This window comes from Chiloscyllium punctatum, chromosome 5, assembly GCF_047496795.1.
Source record: "Chiloscyllium punctatum isolate Juve2018m chromosome 5, sChiPun1.3, whole genome shotgun sequence".
NCBI lineage: Eukaryota > Metazoa > Chordata > Chondrichthyes > Orectolobiformes > Hemiscylliidae > Chiloscyllium > Chiloscyllium punctatum.
Window position 1 is genome coordinate 53,336,573 of NC_092743.1, and position 14,585 is coordinate 53,351,157.

Consider the following 14,585-nt stretch of genomic DNA (forward strand, 5'->3'; position numbering starts at 1 on the left):
GCTTTATTTGATCATTTGTTTTGCAGAGAGAAAGCTTCCTTTCTTTCTACACTATGTTGCATCAGGAGTTTACGTAAACTCTTGTGGGTTAGATTAATTTCACAGTAGAGAAGCTCCATAACAAATGTAATAAAAATTATATTGAAGAAATATGCTTTTTTTAAAATCTGGCAGTTTCCAGAAGATGAGACTCTATTTAATTCCTTAGAAGTGGTGACAGTACTTAGCAGCTCGCTCTCATATTGAGGATCACTGGTGATTTTCCACGCGTAGAAACTGACATCTAATTAGTCTACACACTCTTAAATTAAATAATGTTTGTGTTTAGCTCCTTGTACCTCATTGGGTTGTATTTTGCAATCAAAATAATGCTAAGGGTAACAGCACTCACTGTTCTGAATGCATAAACCAGCAGCAACTTCCAGAGATAGCAAATATACAGCAAAATGTATAAATCAGGGGGTTGCTGTCCTGGTCTTCCAAAAGCTGCATGAAAGCACCCTGAAGTACTTGTCATTCATCACAATGAAAGCCTTAAAGTTGTAGCTACAAACAGACATATTAGAAACAGGAGTAGGTCACTCACCGTATTCAGCCTGCTCTGCCATTCAATAAGATTTGATATGACATTCTCATTTAACCCTGACCACTTTTCACCCTGTTGCTTACCAAGACTTATCTAATTCTGCTTTAAAAATGTTCCAGCACTATTTCCACATCTGTTGAGAAAGAACGTTCAAATGACTCTCTATCCTTTGAGAAGAAAATGCTCTTTATCTTTGTTTTAACTGAATGACTCTTTATTTTTAAGAGTGCAACCTTGTTCTAGATTCTTTGACAAGGGGAAACATCATTTGCACATCCATCTTTTCAATCTTTCAATTAAAACGAGTGGCCTCTCACTCTTCTAAACTCCAGTCAATATAATCCTGGACTTTTGAACCTTTCCTCATCCGATAATCCACCCATTTTAAGTATTAATCTAGTAAACCATCTTTGAACTACTTCCAATGTATTTGCAATCTTCCTCAAATAAGGAGACTTATACACAGTACTCTGTATAACTGGACTGAAAAGCTGGGACTGTTCTCCTTGGCGAGAAGAAGGCCTGAGAGAAGGTTAGAGATTTTCAACACCCATGAAGAGGCTTGAGAAAGTAGACTGGGAGAAACTGTCCTGCTTGTAAAAAGATTTAGAATCAGAGTGCACAGTTTTATAGGGATTTGCAAATGGAACAAGTATAATGCAGGGGAATTCTTCTTTCCACACAGTAAGTAGCTAGGTATGGAATGAGTTGCCTGGAAAGGTGGCAGATGCAGGGTCAATTGAGGCATTCAGGACAGTATTGGATGATTATTGGATTGAAATAATGTACAAGGATTTGGGGGAAAAGCAGGAAATTGGCAGCAGATAATGGTTTTTATTTGAAGACTTGATGCAGACATGCAAGGCATAATGGAGAGTCGTAGAGATATACTGCACGGAAACAGACCCTTTGATTCAACTCGTCCACACGAACCAGATATCCTAACTTAATCAAGTCCAATTTGCCAGCACTTGGCTCATATCCCTCTAAACCCTTCCTATTCATATATCCATCCAGATTCTTTTTAAATGTTGTTATTGTACACCACTTCCACCACTTCCTCCAGCAGTTCATTCCATACACGCACCACCCTTTGCATGAAGTCGCCCCTTGGGTCCCTTTTAAATTTTTCCCCTCTCACCCTGAACCTATTCCCTCTAGTTCTGGACTCCTTCACCCCAGGGAAAATACCATGTCTATTTATCCTATCCATACCCCTCATGATTTTGTAAACCTCTGTAAGGTCACCCCGACACTCCAGAGAAAACAGCCCCAGCCTATTCAGCCTCTCTCTATAGCTCAAATTCTTCAACTCTGGCAATATCCTTGTACATTTTTTCTGAACCTTTTCAAGTTTCACAACATCCTTCCAATAGGAGGGAGACCAGAACTGCATACAATATTCCAAAAGTGGCCTTACCAATGTCCTGTACAGCTGCCACATGACCCTCCAACTCCAATACTCAATGCTCTGACCAATAAAGGAAAGCATTCAAATGCCTTATTCACTATTCTATTGACCTTCGATTCCACTTTCAAGGAGTTATAAACCTGCAATCCAATGTCCCTCTGTTCAGCAACATTCCCCAGGATCTTACCATTAAATGTATAAGTCCTGCCCTGATTTGTCTTTCTAAAATGCCGCACCTCGCATTTACCTAAAGTAAACTCCGTCTGCCTCTCCTTGGCCCATCTGACCAAGATCTTATACTGAGGTAACTTTCTTCACTGTCCACTACACCTCCAATTTTGGTGTCATCTGCAAACTTACTAACTATAGGAGGTCAGCAAAATAAAATCAATGTCTTTGTCCATGTGTTTTAGGCTATTTATATAAAACTCTGCAGTGTTGAGACCCCAGCATTGATCCCTATGGCACACCATTCATTAGATCTTGTCTCCCCTCTGTTTCTTGTTAACTAGTCAACCTTCTCTCCATGCCAATTTATTACCTCGACACTATAAGCTTTGTTTTCAGCAATAACCATTGATGTGGCACTTTATCAAATGCTTTCTGGAAATCTAAACAAACCAACAATTCCTCTTTGGACAACCACATGTTATCGTCTCAGAATTCCAATGAATTATTTAAACATGATTTTCCTTCACAAAACTATGTTTACCCTGCTTGATTATCTTGTACGTTTCAAAGTACCCTGCTGTAACATCTTTAGTAATAGATTCTATCATCTTTCTTATAATTGATGTTAAGCTAAGTGGGTTTCCTGCTTTTTGTTTACCTCCCGGTCTGAATAAAGGGATTATTTTCTAATCTAAAGGAATCTTCCCTGAATCTTGGTTACCTGGGAGGTACTTTCTGAGCATGCCAGGAAAAAAAATCCATTGCAGTTAAAAAAAACCCTTTCTTAACCATTGGGAACAACATGTCTTGCTCTGGAATTTAACCTTATTTGATTAGATTAGATTAGATTTCCTACAATATGGAAACAGGACTTTCAGCCCAACAAGTCCACACCGACCCTCAGAAGAGTAACCCACCCAGACCCATTCCTCATATTTACCCCTGACTAATGCACCTAACATTATTTCTTCAGATTTTAATTATAGTTGGAGATTCAAACAAATACAAATATGTAAATGAATTTTATAAAATTCATTTGAATTTTATAAAATTCATTTACATCTCATGTCTTTTGAAATACCTAGTCTTTTTCTTCCTTTTATTTTATTTGGTATTGAATTATTAGGCCAACACTTTGTGGTATCATTGATTCGTCAAACTGATTGATAAAAAAAAGATGCACAGTTCCTTTTCACCCCAGATGACTTGTACAGATGGCTGTGCTTATTGACAGTCAAAAAGTGTGGTGCTGGAAAAGCACAACTGGAACATTCCTGATGAAGAACTTATGCTCAAAACGTCAACTCTCCTGCTCCTTGGATGCTGCCTGACCGGTTGTGCTTTCCCAGCGCCACACTTTATGACTCTGCAGTTCTCACTTTCTCCTCCGTATGCTTATTGATAGTTGGCTAACTGAAACTAGGTCATAAAAGTGTGCATAAGGACATACAAGCAATAAAGGCTTGATATCTTTTGCTTGTCACTGAGGACAAAATCCAACCCAGTGCATGGTGTCCATGGCTAAGATGATGAGACTAAATTAAGCACATTACCAATTAACTTAAAAATTGCTAACTGGATTTTTAAACTCCGGTAGGCTCAAGACTAAAGGCAACTTTGCATGTGCTGTATTACTAGCATTATCCTGCAATTAGCTATTTTCTTTCAGGTGCATGGAAGACAGCAGGATGATATGTGAATCTTTTAAGTTTCGTTAAAGGCCTGTTGTCAGAAACTGATTGAAATTTCCCATTTGGCCTGCAGGCTTTTAGAGATATTGAGGCCTAGTCCTGCACGCCAGAGGCAGTCTCCTGGCAACAGACAGTGTTCTGGGCAAACTGCCATTGGAAATATTTCCCTTCTACAAATGTTAATTGGTTGCTGAGTCTTTGTTTTTATAATTTAAGTATTTAAATAGCTGGAGAAAGCACAATTTTACCTTAAGGTAACTTGTCTCTCTCTTTCTCTTTTTTTAAAATCTGAAAGAGCATCCTACTGCTTCTTTTGAACTGCAGGTACTCTTATGAGTCCTACTACTTTGAGACTCCACCTACTGTTCTAAAACTCTGGACATTAATTGTCCAATTCAAGGAAAATATTTGACTCTTCCCTAGAGAGTGCAAGGTTGTGGCCTCAATTTGATCTTGACTTCAGGGGCAGAGTTTTGGATCAGGATCCTGACAGGATATATAACTCTGTCTCAGACTGCTGGCAATATTTCATATACTGTGTGCTAGTTTTGGGAGCATGTTTAATGGGGTGAACGGTCTAATGGGTTTCTTTCAGAATTTAATTTCTCACATAGGTACCTGGGGTAAGCTCGTTTTTGACTGAATTCAGAACAATGGCTAGCAACCAGTGTCGGTGTCATTGCTGGGAGTTCCATCTTTTGAAAGTACAATCCATGTCAAAATCAATCAGTCCCCTGTTTTCTATGTAATATTTTGGACTCATAAACTTGTGAGTATACAGAATTAAGCATGACTCAAGATGGCTGTAGAGCAGCAAGGCGGCTCTTGCCCAGGATCCATCTGTTCCCACTTGCCTTTTTACTTCTCTTTTCTTTAGAGCCTTTTGCAGCGGGCTAGGCAGTGGAGTCGGCGTGGCAGTTACAATGGGCCATATGTGGAATGGCGGCTCCTCCCAGTGACTGTAGACGGTGGCAGGCACAGCTTCCTACAGTGACTGGAGGAAGTGGTGGTCGCTGCAGCGCGGACTTCCTCCTGGCTTTTGGGGCTGGCAGCAGCCGGAGCAGCAAAACCCTTCCAGTGGTCAGAGGTGATGGGGCCAGCAAACATTTCAAGATGGCGGTGCTGGCAAGGTGACAACTCGGAAGCGAGGTGGTTCTGATGGCCTGGTCTGGCAGCAGAGCCAGAGACTCCTGGTTGCAGTAGGCCCAGAATTCCTGGCACTATTGAGGTGGCAATGAAGCCGGTTACTCCTGGTTGCAGGGCGTGTGTGGCTTCAGTTTGGGACCCGGCATCAGCAACGGGGTGTGCCCAGCGGCAAAGAAATGGCGCCTATAAAATGAGTGCAGTGCAGGCTTCAGTGAAGTGTTGGAGGAGGAGTGGCAGCATAGGTGTCATTGGTGAAACACGTCAGGGCTCAGGACACTCTTTTAATTATACCTTTTATCCTATAACTGTTCTCTTTCATTGAGGCATAGAGATGTACAGCACTGAAACAGACCCTTCGGTCCAACTGGTCCATGCCAACCAGATATCCTAAACTAATCTAGTCCCATTTGCCAGCATTTGGCCCATATCCCTCTAAATCCTTCCTATTCATATACCCAGAGTGGTGATAGTATGATTTTATGCATTTGGCTTCATAGTATTACAAATGCCTTGCTTAGTTGGAATGGCAGTACTGAAAGTCCCAAACTGTCCTGAAAAAAATGGCCACTTTGCCATGAAGTCTGTATTGTTTAAATTAGATCTTCCTTGGATTGCCAGACCTGGAATGCTTGCTGCTCATTTCAGATTGAGAAAACTGCACAAGTAAAAGGAAGAAAATTCTTTATTGTCTCTCTCTGTCCTTTTGCTTTAAACACAAAACATCTGGTCATTAGAGTGTGGCAGAACAGAGTAATAAGAGGGAAAGGAAAGTCCGTTTTTCATTAGTAACAGCCAACATGATGACCTTGAAGTAACAATTTGGTCTCAAGTTTTTCACCTGATCAAATAAAAATGCTGAAACCATGAACTATGTGGATTTCCTTCACACAGTAATCATAATATTCATAACATCTAATAGGAATATACACACAGTCAGGATCATCAACAAAATTTCAGTTCATCTTGATGTTCTGAGAATTCAGAAATTTAACTGAAATTCTGTCCCTTGTCAAACTCAGAAATTCATATTTATAGAATCCCTACAGTGTGGAAACAGGCCCCTTGGACAAACAAGTCCACACTGACCCTCCGAAGAGTAACCCATCCCCCCTACACTATACTTACCCCTGACTAATGCACTTAACTTACACATCTCTGAACACTATGGGCAATTTATCATGGCCAATCCACCTAACCTGCACATCTTTGGACTGTGGGAGGAAACGGGAGCACTCGGAGGAAACCCACGCAGACACGGGGAGAACGTGTAAAACTTCACACAGATAGTCACCCGAGGCTGGAATCAAACCCAGATCCCTGGTGCTGTGAGGCAGCACTGCTAACCACTGAGCCACCATGCCAACCCTAAATATGAATAGATTCCCTACAGTATGGAAACAGGCCCTTCGGCCCAACAAGTGCACACCGACACTTCGCAGAGTAACCCACACACACCCATTCCCCTATCCCATATTTACCCCTGACTTGGCAATTTAGTATGACCAATTCACCTGGTCTGTCCATCTTTGGACTGAGGGACGAAACTGGTACACCCCAAGGAAACCCACACAAGTATGGGGAAAATAAGAAATATCTTATTCTCGAACTGATCTGAGGCACAATTCTTGTTCCAACTTATTACAACGAAATATACTACATATATACTTCTGCCAGTGTACAGCCAATGTACAGCATACAGCCCCACTTTAACCAACATTCAAGCAGCTGTACCTGCTTAAAACCAAAGAATTCCTTCTTTGACAAATAGTCATGGTTGTGGTGTAGGAAACAAGGCAGCCAATGTAGACACAGTGAGATCCAATGCTGATATGACATTCACCAAATTACATGTCTTTAAGTGTCAGTTAAAATATAGTAAGGTAATAAGAACCACACCAATGTTAATAATTTCACATCAATAAATAAATCTGTCTGTAAAATTAGGAAGGATATACATTGATGTTACTGTGTCAGAGAGCTAATTTTCAGATAAGACTTAAACTGCAACCCCACCTGCCCAAGGTGAATGTAAAACATTCCACACTATTTTGGAGAACAAAAAAAAAGTAATTATTCCAGGTGACCTGTCCAATATTTATCCTTCAAACAACACAGGCAAAATTTTGAGGCTTGCTTTTAAAAAAAATCCATATTTTCAGTTCATTAAGAGATTACTGTTTCAAGTGATTGCTGTCCATAAAATAGCTGCTGTGTTCTCCACATAACAAGTGGCCACATTTCAGAAGTACTTTATTAGTTGTAAAATGCATTGGGATGCTCTAAAATGTGGTACATAAAAGCCAGTAGTATGTAAAGATCACAGTGGTTTGATAATATGATATAATTAACACAGCAATATTAAATGCCTTAGCTATTAAGTAATTAGTTGTTCACTAAGATCTCATTCAATTTGAATAAATTTGAATTCATGAACAAACGAATATATGAAAACCAGGCTCTCTTTTATTATGCACTGCCATTTTCTGATTCATAACATGCAGAGTGGTCTTGGGTTGGGTGATAGCATGAAAGCAAATTTAATGACAAACCGCATTGGGCTTTTCTGCTAAAACAATAGGCCACAACAAATGCACCTTTTGGAAAATCCTATACTCCAAACCAAAGGCCTCTTAGTTGCTGCATTACACATAATTAATATGAACAATGTATGCTACGAACAAATTAAGTTATAATTTGCTTGTTTATTTCTTATGCAATGCACATGAGGAACATATACCGTCATCAATTATAACAGAAATTCTATCGCTATGTTGTGCAAAAATCTTTTTAAACTGAATTAGATATTTATGAACATTTTTCATAGGCTGTGTATTTACCTGTGATGTAATGAATTTCTTATGGTCCTGGACTATACCTTTAATCATAAAGTTTATTTGATTTGGTTAAAAATACTGTTTATTTCTTGTGATTGCACAGATTACAGGCAATTGCCTAAATGAGAATACCCATACTTCAAATGCTCATTAAGGCATGAACAGATCTCTCATTTCTTTTCAAAGAGACAGGTCTTCCATTTATAAGATTTGTTGAAACATTATGGGCCAGAAATTCATTTAGGCCTACCTTTAGATTAATCTGCAGATCCTGATATTCAATTACTCCGTGCCTGGTCAAATTGAGGCAGCCCAGCATACAACCCCACTTTAACCAACAGAAAAGAAAGATTCAAAGTAAATCAGAGTTTTGTGGTTGACAAAATGCAAGAAGTCGGATTCCACAGGGCTCGTTTCTCAGACTGCAACTATTTTCAATTTGTGTTAATGTCTCTGATACAGGGATAGAACGTACCGTAACCAAATTCAAATGACATTAAAATAGCTGGGAAAATAAGTTGCAATGAAGAAATAAGACATTTATAATGGAGAGGCTGGGTAATTTGGGCCAAACGTTTAACATGGATATGTGTGAGGTTATCCATTTTGGTCAAAATATTTAAAAAAGGCAGCTTATTATCTAAATGGAGAGAAACTTCAAAATATTTTGGTGCAAAGCGATCAGTGTCCTCACGTTTGAATTGCACAAAGCTAGTGTGGAGGTACAGCAGATTCTAAGGAGACAAATGGAACTTTGGCTCTGATTGTGAAAGGAATAGAATTTAAAAGGAGAAAGTGTTTTTGCAATTGTATAATGCATTGGTGAGACTATCTGGAGTATTACGTACAGTTTTCATCCCATTACTTGAGGAAGGATGTAATTGCCATGGAGGTCGTTCGGAGAAGGTTCATGTGATTAATTCCAGAGATGGAAGCTTTGTTTCATGAGGAGAGATTGAGCAGTTTAGGCCTTTAATCTCTGGAGTTGAGAATGAGAAGAGATTTAATTGGGGCAGACAAGATTCTAAAAGGGATTGACAAAGTAGACGCAGAGCAGATGCATACCCTTGTGTGGCAATCTAGAACAAGAGGTCATAGTTTTAGGCTAACGGTTGGCAGATTTTAAACAGAGGTAAGGGTGAATTATTTCTATCAAAGGGTATTGAATGTGTGGAATTCACTGCCCCAGAGTGCAGTGGATGCTGGGGCATTGAGTAAATTTATTGAGAAGATAAACTTTTAATTAGGTAATGTGTTGAAGAGTTCTGGGGAGCAAGCATAAAAGTGGAGTTGAGGCTAAGATGAGATCAGCCATAATCATAGTAAAGGACAGAACAGGCTTGAGGGCTGAATTACCTACTTCTACTTCTCACAGAAATGCACTATCAGCTAATTGCGTGGTTAGCAGAGGACCCAGGAGTATAAGATGATGGCATGTTGTACAACTCACCTACTCTTCCCGAAAACACTTCCTAAAGGGGAAGTGTACTCAAGTGATAGCAACTGCTGGAATATTCTCAGAAAATCTTTGAAGGTAAGAGGGTGACTCCAAATTGAATAAGAAGCCTGTTGCAAGGTTCTCATATGCATCATTTAATGATCATAATGAAAAGGATAAGTGATGTTTTCACAAGGGACCAGGTGATCCTCAAAGCATTATCTCCAAAACAAGTTGGAGTAGGTGCCCATGGTAGTCAATTCTTGGAATCTATTCAAATTTGATAGATGTATTGTCAATATATTCCTTGACAGATTTACTTTGAGCTGATATTGGTCCCAAAATAACAGTGTGCATGTATTTGGTTGGGCAGGACCAAGCATGGAAGAACATTGTTTGTTATAAGTAGTAAAGAAAAAGAAGTAGAGAATGCATCCTTATGCAGTTTTATTTCTGTAAAGAAGACATTGAAATTGCTATTTAACATAATGCTTTTTCACCAGCCAGATAGTTATAGCAGTGATACTTTATGGTTATTATGACCCCACCTGATGATAACAGTGGACAGATCATATCCCAGAATGCTTAATAGAACATATATTTAACTTTTGCAATTGGTTAGCATGGTGATTAGTGCCTGATATGCAGATGTTTTGTAACAACAGAATATAAGTTTGTTATCCAAAAAGAAACCAGAAAAAACTTCTATTAGATTTAAAATGGTGATGGAAAAGGATAGACCAGATCTAAAAGTTGAAGTTCTAAATTGGAGAAAGGCCAATTTCAACCGTATTAGGCAAGAACTTGCAAAAGCTAATTGGGGACAAATGTTCGCAGGTAAAGGGACGGCTGGAAAATGAGAAGCCTTCAGAAATGAGATAACGAGAATCCAGAGAAGGTATATTCCTGTTAGGGTGAAAGGAAAGGCTGGTAGGTATAGGGAATGCTGGATGATGAAAGAAATTGAGGGTTTGGTTAAGAAAAAGAAGGAAGCATATGTCAGGTATAGACAGGATAGATCGAGTGAATCCTTAGAAGAGTATAAAGGCAGTAGGAGTATACTTAAGAGGGAAATCGGAGGCCAAAAAAGGGACATGAGATAGCTTTGGCAAATAGAATTAAGGAGGATCCAAAAGATTTTTACAAATATGTTAAGGACAAAAGGGTAACTAGGGAAGAGAATATGGCCCCACAAAGATCAGCAAGGTGGCCTTTGTATGGAGCCGCAGAAAATGAGGGAGATACTAAACGAGTATTTTGCATCAGTATTTACTGTGGAAAAGGACATGGAAGATATAGACTATAGGGAAATAGATGGTGACATCTTGAAAAATGTCCATATTACAGAGAAGGAAGTGCTGGATATCTTGAAATGCATGAAGGTGGATAAATCCCCAGGATCTGATCAGGTGTACCCTAGAACACTGTGTGAGTAATTGCTGGGCCTCTTGCTGAGATATTTGTATCATCGATAGTCACAGGTGAGGTGCCGGAAGACTGGAGGTTGGCTAACATGGTGCCACTGTTTAAGAAAGGTGGTAAGGACAAGCCAGGGAACTATAGACAAATGAGCCTGACATAGCTGGTGGGCAAGTTGTTGGAGGGAATCTTGAGGAACAGGATGTACCTATATTTGGAAAAGCAAGGACTGATTATGGATAGTCAACATGGCTTTGTGCATGGGAAACCACGTCTCACAAACTTGATTGAGTTTTTTGAAGAAGTAACAAGAGTTACAAAGAGATGAAGGCAGAGCAGTGGATGTGAGCTATTTGGACTTCAGTAAGGTGTTTGGCAAGGTTCCCCAAGGGAAACTGGTGAGTAAGGTTAGATCTCACAGAATACAGGGAGAATTAGCCATTTGGATACAGAACTGGTTTGAAGGTAGAAGACAGAGGGTGGTGGTGGAGGGTTGTTTTTCAGACTGGAGGCCTGTGACCAGTGGAGTGCCCCAAGGATTGGTGTTGGATCCACTACTTTTCATCATTTTTATATAAATGATTTGGATGTGAGCATAAGTGATATAGATAGTAAGTTTGCAGATGACATCAAAATTGGAGTATAGCAGACAACGAAGAAGGTTACCTCAGATTACAATGGGATCTTGATTAGTTGGGCCAGTGGGCTGAGAAGTGGCAGATGGACTTTAATTTAGATAAATGCGAGGTGCTACATTTTGGGAAAGCAAATCTTAGCACGACTTATACACTTAATAGTAAGGTCCTAGGGAGTGTTGCTGAACATAGAGACCTTGGAGTGCAGGTTCATTGCTCCTTGAAAGTGGAGTCGCAGGTAGATAGGATCGTGAAGAAGGCATTTGAGATGCTTTTCTTTAATGGTTCGAGTATTGAGTACAGGAGTTGGGACGTCATGTTGCGGCTGTACAGGGTACTGGTTAGGCCATTGTTGGAATATTGCGTGCAATTCTGGTCTCCTTCCTATCGGAAAGATGTTGTGAAACTTGAAAGGGTTCAGAAATGATTTACAAGGATGTCGCCAGGGTTGGATGATTTGAGCAGTAGGGAGAGGTTGAATAGGCTAGGGCTGTTTTCCCTGGAGCATCGGAGGCTGAGGGGTGATCTTATAGAGGTTTATAAAATCACGAGGGGGATGGATAGGATAAATAGACAAAGTCTTCTCCCCGGGGTGGAGGAGTCCAGAACTAGAGGGCATAGGTTTAGGGTGAGAGGAGAAACATATAAAGGAGACCTACGGGGCAATTTTTTCACGCAGAGGGTGGTACATGTATGGAATGAGCTGCCAGAGGAAGTGGTGGAGGCTGGTACAATTGCAACATTTAAAATGCATTTGGATGGGTATATGAATAGGAAGGGTTTGGAGGGATATGGGCTGAGTGCTGGCAGGTAGACTAGGTTGGGTTGGGACATCTGGCCGGCATGAACAGGTTGGACCGAAGGGTCTGTTTCCGTGCTGTACATCTCTATGACTCTAGAATTAGAAAGGATCTTAATGCAGACATCAAGAGAAAGTGTCAACACCTTTCCCAATACCATCTCTTATAAACAGTCAGTCCGAGTAAAATAGCACTACTACTTTAGCTTTTCAAGTTATTACTTTAAGATTGTACAGATGCTGGAGTGTCAAAGTTGATAAAGTGTGGCACAGTCAGTCAGGCAGTGTCTGAGGAGCAAGACAGCTGACGTTTCAGGCATAATACTTCATCAGGACCCTTCAATTTGGTTTATGCCCAAAATGTCTGTGCTGCATTTTCCAGTGCCACACTTTATCGATTCTGATTCTGCAGCATCTGCAGTCCTCACTATCTCCTTGTCGCTGCAAACTATACTGCGAAACCATGACTTTAGTAATGCTACCTGTTTTGTTTTCTTGAATGGTAGAGACAAATTAATGATTCATTTCAGACACCATTGGGAAGTACCTCTCACAATCATGAAGACCAAAACTTAGTTCTAACAGGTTCAAGATTTCAATCCAAACTCTTCTGGCTTCGAAACTAGAATTGACTTCTGAAGATTTAACTGCTTCCCCTGAACGAAATTCGTACTCCTGCTAGGAGAAACTTTCCTCTTGCAGCTTCAACTCCAGGTTCTTCTGAACTAAAACTGTCAACCTTCTGCCCTGAAATCAAAAAGATACTACTTGTCTTAATGTATTTACTCAGCCTGTCATTAACCTAACACAATAAACACTTTTTCTTTATCACTGCTGGGTTTCTCATAGGCACTCTACTGCAGTCACGTGGCTTTTTCGAAAGATGCATTTACATCACACATTGAGTTCATTACCTTTTGGGAAAACAAAATGCACAGAACTGACCAATGTCCTCTGCCTCTGCTTTGAAATCCAAATCCAAAAGAAAGCAGGTTTGAATCATTCCCATGGCATCACCACAGTAGATTTTTATTTTGTCATATTACTATGTACACCACAGAAGATAAAATAAAAACTAAGAAAATATGTGAATCACAGAGTTCAACTCAGCTATAATGCTAGCAGGAGTTAAGCCATAGCTACTTGGTGAAATTCAATGAAACCTGAAGGCATTTTTTCCATTACTACATGGGCCAATAACCAGGGACAGATTTAAACTAAGAGGCATCTGACTATGAAGAGAGCTGATAAGAATTTGTTTTATTACAGATATAACTATAATTCCCTTATGAATTAAGCCACAAGAACTTCTCCAATATGTTAAAGAAAACAATGAGAATTGTGGCACAAAGAGTAGAATGTATTACAATGCTATGTGAAGATAATTTATTGGAAAAATATAAAGCTTACCAGCCATTTCACACTGCTATCTCTGATGATCCCTTTCCAATCCCATAGCAATCAAAACCACTTTAAACCAGATGGTACTCTTTTGTCACTTACTGGCAAGCATTGCCTGCATCTATTTTCTGTATTGAGCAGCCACAAATAGCAGCTCAGGTCAAGCAAAGAGTTCAGCTCAGACATCACTTACATACTAAAAGCAGTACCAAAAACAGGAATAAAGTGATCCTTTTGTGGTGGGATCACAATAAAACATGCTGTAGCAAATAAGTCAACTCAATGCATGAGACAACCCCAACTTTTCAGACCATTACTAAGCATATAAGTTGAATTTGACAATATTTGAAGGTTCAAATGATTATTGTAGAATTACTTCATTAAAGAAAACATGAACGAATGGCCTGGATCTTCTGGTCATTGCATGGTTGGATTTGGACATATTAACTAGTGCCTGGGTAGAGGAGACTGCAAGCAATATTACATTGCAGTGTCTATGCCAGCCAGGGGATCCAGGCTTGGACAGCACAGTTCTCGCTGTGACCTTTCAGAACAAGGCAGTCCCTTTCCCTCAGAGACACAAAATCCATGAAGAGCAATTGAAATATATATTCCTTGTGCGACTCCACTCACAGGATGTTTCATATCCCTTTGGCTGCTAATGAGCCTATCAACAAAAAGTGCCAATCTGTGACAACCAATCTGTGTCAATGGATGTGGAGCTGGAAAAGCCACAGCAGGTCAGACAATATCCGAGAAGTAGGAAAGACAATGTTTCGGGCCAAAACCCTTCATCAGGATTGGGGAGTGGGAGGAGGGGGGAAGTGGAGGAGGGGGGGAAGTGGGGGGGTGGGGGGGGGGGAGGAGGGTAGGGGGAGGGGAAAGGGAGCCCAAAAGTAAACAGAGGGAGGGGGCTGGAGCTGGGGGCGGGGGTCTGTCAGGGAGGCTAGGTGGGATGGTCATAGATGGATACAGGTAGAGGCTTATTGTGATTGGTCACTGGGAAGGATGGAGCAGATAGGTGAGTAGGAAGACAGACAAGTTACTTCAGATC

General features: G+C 40.2%; 1 protein-coding gene across 7 annotated transcripts in view; it reads right to left on the minus strand.

The window, feature by feature from the left end:
- Positions 1–14,585, minus strand: part of LOC140477084 (RNA-binding Raly-like protein) — a 910,390-nt gene that overhangs the window by 575,671 nt on the left and 320,134 nt on the right. The window contains exon 1 of one of the 7 annotated variants that reach the window (XM_072570326.1): positions 13,541–13,560. The exons of the other annotated variants lie outside the window; for them this stretch is intronic. The gene's annotated coding sequence lies outside the window, so the exon portion shown is untranslated. Of the gene's footprint in view, positions 1–13,540; positions 13,561–14,585 lie in introns of those variants that run through there. 7 annotated transcript variants of the gene reach the window in all.